Source organism: Bos javanicus, chromosome 12, assembly GCF_032452875.1.
Source record: "Bos javanicus breed banteng chromosome 12, ARS-OSU_banteng_1.0, whole genome shotgun sequence".
In the NCBI taxonomy this organism is placed as follows: Eukaryota; Metazoa; Chordata; class Mammalia; order Artiodactyla; family Bovidae; genus Bos; species Bos javanicus.
Genome location: NC_083879.1, coordinates 71,155,127 through 71,162,667, shown reverse-complemented (window position 1 = coordinate 71,162,667; position 7,541 = coordinate 71,155,127). Strand labels below are relative to the sequence as shown.

General features: G+C 43.3%; 1 pseudogene; it reads right to left on the bottom strand.

Annotated features, from left to right (window-relative positions):
- Positions 1 to 280: 280 nt before the first annotated feature.
- Positions 281 to 830, bottom strand: LOC133258096 (small ribosomal subunit protein uS12-like; annotated as a pseudogene).
- Positions 831 to 7,541: the final 6,711 nt, after the last annotated feature.

The following is a 7,541-nucleotide window of genomic DNA, read 5'->3' as shown; positions in this document are numbered from 1 at the left end:
GAGGTAATTTCCTTGTCTGAGTTAGGAAGATGCCCTGGAGGAGGAAATGGCAACCCACTCCAGTATTCTTGCCTAGAGAATCCCATGAACAGAGGAGTCTGGCAGGCTACAGTCATAGGGTTGCAAAGAGTTGGACGTGACTGAGCATAGCCAGTAACAAGTGCCTATGATATGGAGCATCAAGAAGTGCAAAGGTGTAAGGTGATGAACGTCCCAATAAACAGCAGCCGCCCCTTATTCTGCTCTGTGTGTCAGGATGTGTTTTTACTTAACTATCACATTTAATTATTTTTTGGTATATAAAAATTTATTACTATCATGCTTTCTTCATCCAAATTTATGATCTTGGTCTTTCCTTCTTGCCTTTGTATAAGGCCAAAAGAGAGACACTGGCTAATTTGACAACCTTAAAGCGGACTCCAGGAATGTCACCAACGGCATGACCTTTGCAACCAAATCCAGCAACCAGAATGTCATCATTTTCCTCAGTAGAATTCAAGAAACCACCACTGGGTACAAAAGCTGTGATTTTTTGCCATTCTTGATGAGCTGAACCCTGACACATTTCCTGATGGCAGAATTTGGTTGTTTGGCTTCAACCCCTACTTTTTCGAGCACAATTCTCTTGGCATGAAAAACGCCTCCCAAAGGGTTGGCCTTTGGAGCTATGCCCAAATGGGCTTTCTTGTTCTACTTACCATGCCACTTCTGGGCTTGTCGGTGGCTACAGAAATTCCTGGCAGTATGAAGACTGCAACACTTGCTCATTCTGCCAGTGTCACGGGCCTGAACAAAAGACTATCATGTTTAATTTTAACACAAGCTCTGAGGGTATTAGAAGCCCCATCTTACAGTATTATAGGACCTTGATCAATGTCATAGGACTCCTAACTGACAGATGCAGCCTCTGAGCCCAAGCAGTTGGAACCACACAGTCTATCCCCCGCTCCATGCATGTCCCGCGGAACCAGGAGTTCTCCCTGCCCAAAGACCCGCTCAGCAGCTTCAGCCTGACTCCCCAGGTGGGCCCGTGAGGTCCCTCCAAGCGCTCGCAGCCCCTTTGCTCCTACTGCCCCTGACTCGGGTCCTTCCTTCTGCAGGGCAGCCCCCGAGAGCCCCATGGTCGGCAGGAGGACACCCTTGTCCTGTTCTGGTAGCTTCTCCCTGCAGCCAGCTCCCAGGGGTGGGGTCAGGCGGGAGTGAGCTCGTGGTCAGCACTTACCTCTGACCTGGGACCTCCCTCTCTCTCCCTGACACTTCCCACCACTTGTGGCAGCTCCCCTCCATGCCCATCCCCCCTTCATTATACGTGCTCCTGTAGCTCTGCTGTGGATCAGAGTCACCAGAGGAGGAGTCAGAATGTAGGTTCCTGGGCTCTACTCCCAAAGATCTGATCCAGGAGGTCACATAGTGGGGCCTGGGAATTTGAATTTTTAACCAACAACCCAGTGGGTTTTGTTGCAGGGGGTCCTCTGAACACACTTTGAGAAGCATTTAACAGACCTGTCACTCACATCTGTCGCCCCAGGTCAAGAGTACAGATGAAGCCCATGCTATATGTTTAAACATTTAAAAGTTATAAATCAGTCAATCAAAATTGTCAAGTACACATTCATAACTATTAAAACCTGGCAGACTGGGATTTTGGACACTGAGGTCCAAACCAGAAGGCAGGACAGAAGAGGGAGGGGCCGCCCCAGCCCCCAGCCCTCCCCCTGCTCTTCCCACCTCTGGCTCTGACCCTCTTTGTGCCCTGAGCAATCTGCTGCTCAGAAAGAGCACCCCCAGCCTTCAAGTCCAAGCTCAGACCACCCTCTTCCGCCCCTTAAAGAGCTGAATCCTGACCTCCTGTTGGGCTGGGACATAGGCCCCGGGAGGGAGGCAGGTATTGGCTCTGGGAGCAGGGATTTTGGGGTCCAGGTGCTCAGAGCACAGCGGGAAGGGGGTGGAGCTCCAGTTGGCCACACCCTCTGGTCCTCTCTGCCTGCCCCTGGAGAGGGTGCAGCCACAGAATGATGGAGCAGGGCTTCTAAACCAGCGCTTCTCTGGCTGTACTGGGAGCAGAAGTCACCTGGGATCCGGAGATTCTGAGTCAGTGGGTCTGGGTTAGAGACAAGATTCCATGTTCTAAAAGCCTCCCAGGGCCGGCCAAGGATGCTGGTCCATCCAAGGAGGCCTGGCTTAGAACAGCAGGGATCTGGAGCATGGTGGGCAGAGTTTTCCTGTAAATGACCAGGAAGTGTATTTCCAGGCTTTGGGGGCCTTATGGTCTCTGCTCAGGAAAACATCTACTTCTGCTTCATTGACTATGCTAAAGCCTTTCTGTGGATCACAACAAACTGGAAACCTTAAAGAGATGGGAGAGCCAGACTATCTTATCTGTCTCCTGAGGAGCCTGTATGCAGGTCAAGAAGCAACAGTTAGAGCCTGACATGGAACAACTGCCTGGGTCAAAATTGGGAAAGGAGTATGACAAGGCTGTATATTGTCACCCTGATTTAATTTATATGAAATAGAATGTATGTATCTCTATAACTGAATCACTGCTGTACAGCAGAAGTTAACACATTGTAAGTCAACTATACTTAAATGAATTTTTAAAGAAACATGAAAAAAAGCTAAGGGTGTCATTAGGTTCATTATTAGTAATGTTTACTCTGGTTACTTGCTTAGCCTGGTGTTTGCCAGATTTTTCTACTTAAAAATATAATTCTTCCCTAAAGAATTTATCTGAGAAAATATTTTGAGTCCATGAAAATTCCATGTCTCCCACAACCTTCAAACATTCACTGTCTATTCATCCAATGATGAAATTTGTCTGAATTATTTATGACGATGGCTGCCATATGGTACTTTTATGTCAATCTGTTTAGATTTGTGAGTTGGCATTCTACTGCAAAAAAGCTTTCCCTTCCTCCTATTTTCTGTCTTATTGGAATCAATATAAATTCAGATTAAAAAAAATTTTATTGTTGTGAAATATAGGGTTTTAAAACCCTCAATCCTCTGTTTATCATTACTCATGACATTTCTAATGTTACATCTAAGAGACTCATTCTTTGTCTAGATAGTCTGCAAAATGTAATTTAAAAAATGTTTTTCACATAATGCTCTCCAGAATTAAATATGATTATATTTTGGATCAAACACTGTTTTGGAATACCCCAAGCTTCCACCTATTGGGATGGATACTTGTGAGCATGGTTGCTGAGCGAATGAGTGAATTTAGTCAGAACCATTCAATGTAAACTTTGTGTAAAACATTCTTAGTGTGTCTTAACCTTGGTTCTTCTTAAAACACACACACACACACAAACACACAATCCCAGTTTGACTCCTAAGGCAAGTCAGATGGGTCTGGAGCACAGATGGAGGTTCCATAGTGCTGCGCATGTTATTCCTTCTTGTAATGTTATTTTTTAGGTCTAAATTCAAATAAATATATGTTTATCCCAGTTTTCAACACAAATTGCTGTTTTAGTTTTCAGAAAAAAAAATTGCTTAGAACATTAGGTTTAAAAAACAAAAGCTCAGTTAAGCTCTAGTCTTTCTGTTTTTAAAGGAAAATTAAGAGCTCACACATAAAATCTTGTGTTTAAAAAACTCTGAAGAGTTTTAAAGTAGCCTGTTGTGTTTCCAGAGGATGAGATGGCTGGATGGCATCACTGACTCGATGGACATGAGTCTGAGTGAACTCCGGGAGTTGGTGATGGACAGGGAGGCCTGGCGTGCTGCGATTCATGGGGTCGCAAAGAGTCGGACAGGACTGAGTGACTGATCTGATCTAATCTGATCTTCAACTTTAGGACCATGTTGCTGATTCAAGAATAGCATCAATATAAATACATCCACAATATTAGCTTGGAGGGGGGATCTCTAAATGTAAAGAGAAATTTAATTATTTCCAACTTTTTAATGCTATTAAAAATATTGATAATGTACAGTATGACCTTTTGAAAGCCCATATGGTCTCATTTTAAGCCTAAGTAAGATGATAACAATAAAGAATGTAGTGCTGGAGAGGGTAGTACTGATCGACAGCTAATCACACATCCGGCATTGTTCAAAAGCAGTGTTTCTCACCTCACAGTTTTATTTAATTTCACATTTTCAGTCCATTGCTACCTAATCAGTGATCCACTCTGCACTGCTAGTGTGCAGCTCAGACCTGTGCCCCTCCCCCTGCAAGTGCAACAGTCACACTGGTCTCTGGGATGTTCAGGATCCCACCATCCTAAGTGTGGATGTCACAGCCATAGTTGGTGGCTCTGAGTTTCCAGCTTTCTTTAGTTTCCTATACTCACTTCTAACCTGGTTACAAACAGTTCACGGACAGGCACTAGTTCACAGATCACATTGGGAGTGTCATTGCCATAGTTAATCTTTGCCACAGCCCTCTGAGAGTCATACTATCCCCACTTCAACTTTCAGATAAAGACACTGAAGCACCGTGGGCTTCCAAGCCTTAAAAGCCCATGATTAGCAGGCAGCTGCGGAGAAGGCAATGGCACCCCACTCCAGTACTCTTGCCTGGAAAATCCCATGGGCGGAGGAGCCTGGTAGGCTGCAGTCCATGGGGTCGAGAAGAGTCGGGCACGACTGAGCGACTTCACTTTCACTTTTCACTTTCATGCATTGGAGAAGGAAATGGCAACCCACTCCAGTGTTCTTGCCTGGAGAATCTCAGGGATGCGGGAGCCTGGTGGGCTGCCGCCTATGAGGTCGCACAGAGTCAGACATGACTGAAGCGACTTAGCAGCAGCAGGCAGCTGAACTCGTATCTAAACCATTAGTGTCTGGAGGAGCAAGATTTTGCCCTTGGAAGGCTGACTCCAGAGCTTGTGCTCCTCCCCGTGTGCTTGTGTCATTTTAACTACATGTGAAGGAGGAACAGTCTGGTTTAGCCCATCAGATGAGGACCTCCTCAAATACACCTTCTACAGTCCACAAACCTCCTTCATCCACACCCATTTTGCTCTTTTCTCTTTGTGATTAAGAATCACCAAGGTCAGTGATTGCACCCTGTGTCTTTGGATGCTCTTGGTCCATCCATCATCCTAACCAAAGCAATGGTTCAAGAGTAGGAATTATATTCATTTTCTAGACAAAGTAGCTGAGAGGCAGAGGTTAAGATACCCTCCCAAGCATGAAACTAAGTCTACATGGCTATAGGGTGTCCAGAGCCCACTTTATCAAGGATGGTGCCAGTTCATTTCCCTGGAATCTTGGCTGGTTATGAGTTTCCCATCACTCTCAAGTGTCCCACTCTGGACAGTACATTCTTTGGGCACCCACACTGCTGGTGAGAGCAGAGAAAGAACTGACAGGTAGGTCAGTGTGACTGATTCTAAAACCAGGCTGTCTGTTATCCCAGGCTACCTCTTAGAATTTCAAAATTATAAATTTGAAAAGGAAGGTTTGTTCTCAGTCAATATTTATTCATTCAACAAACATTTACTGAGCACCCCCTACATGATGCACACTATGCTGGAAGATGTAATTAAAAAGTGAATAGGGCATAATTCCAAGTCTTTTTCTCACTTGATTTAATGAGAAAACAGACCACGTGTGAACACTCACAATCAGGGTGAAAGTGAAAGTGAATTCGCTCAGTTGTGTCTGAGTCTTTGCAAGCTGTGGACTGTAGCCCACTGCCCATGGGATTCTCCAGGCAAGAATACTGGAGTGGGTTGCCATTTCCTTTTCCAAGGGCTCTTCCCGACCCAGGGATCAAACCCAGGTCTCAAACCCAGGTCTCCTGCATTGGAGGCAGATGCTTTAACCTCTAGGCTACACCATATAGAAGCAGTGCACAAAGGAAAGAATAGACCCCTTGTTTACAGATGAAGTATCTCAGGATGGTGACAACAGGACACTAACCAAGCACGGTTCAGTTTAACAAACGAGAGGCACTCAGGGTTCTACGGAAATATGAGTTACCTAGGATGATGACTTCCTAGAAGAGGTGACAACTGGGCTGACCCTGGAGAATGAGGATATCTCCCCTATATGGACCTTTGCCTCTATTTTTTAGACCAGAGGGTATTGAGGAGAATCACTAAATCACTGTTTTGACTTACATATTAGTCATCAAGAGTTTCCCCCACAGTACACCCTCATCACCTACCTCTGGAGCTGTGATACATGCTGTGGGGGAAACAGGGAAACGTGCTGTCCTGACCTCCCTTCAAGGACTCGCTGTCCAGCTGCTGGAAGTGCTTCCAGTGGGCAAGTTTAAATGACCAGCCCCTCCGGGAGTAGCCTCTGTGCACTACCCATCCAGGGGGAAGTATGGCAGCCTGGCCATTGGATGTGTCAGGACAACCCTGGAAAGCCATCATCACTCCAGACCCCCATGTGGTCAGCTAAGGTCATCTGGCCAATGTTCCTCTGCCCTATCCCATTTCGTCCCTCCTGATTCCACAGTGTTGACCCCAAGGGTACCCCTGATACACATTCCAGCACTAAACTTCATCTGAGTCTGCATCCTAGAGAACCAACCTGCATGTATCAGAAAACATTCCAGTATTTGGGGAGCATTTTTATTTGAAAATTACTGGTTACATACATATTTATAACATTATAAGACCCCCAAATAAAATACAAAATGGTAGAAACAAGGACTTTTTGTGTGAATGTGGTTACCTTTGGTTTAAAATCCACAATCTAATGTTGTCTGACCAAAATGAAATTAAGTTATATATTAATAACAAAAGAAAATGATTATGTTTAACCATATGAAAGTGCCTTTATAGCTTACAAAAAGACTGAATGTTAGCAGTTCCACATGGTTCAATCTAATAGAAAAAAATCCACTAGCATTTGAAACTTAGAAAACATTATACTTATGAATAACTCATAGATAAAAGATAGAGTTAATGAATTAAATTAGTATTTAGAAAATACATAATACTTTGACTATTGATTGTACTAAGTATCAAAACTTGTAGGTTGTGGCTAAAGTGGATCTCAGAAAAAAATGTAAGCTTCATATACTTGTATTAGAAAAATAATGACATTATTAATGTTTCCAATTAAAGAGTTAAGAGGAAAAAAATCTCAAAGGAAAGGAAAAATGATGTGAAGAATTAGAAGAAAAAACAACAACAAAAAAAACCAGAGCCTCAATAAAACAAAAAAGTTGACTTTTTTGAAAATAGGAAAAAGTTATGCAAGATTGTTAATAAAAAAGGGAAAGCTTAAAGAAAACTAAAAGCCAAAAGGACAAAGATGCTGCAGAGATTAAGCATATAAGATACTGTGAATACATTTATGCCAGTGAAGCTCAAAACTCACAGGAAACAAATCCACTTCTAGGAAAATGAAACGTACCAGAATGACTCTGCAGAAATAACAACCTTTACCAAAAGTTACCTAGACAATGATGGTTGCACAATCTTGTAAACATGATTAATGCCACTGAATTGTATGATTTAAAATGGTTATGTGACAAATTTTATGTTATATGTTTTACCACATTTTTTTAATGTAAAAAAAAAAAAAATCCTGTATCTAGAAGACAGTCATAGCACACGTTTGTC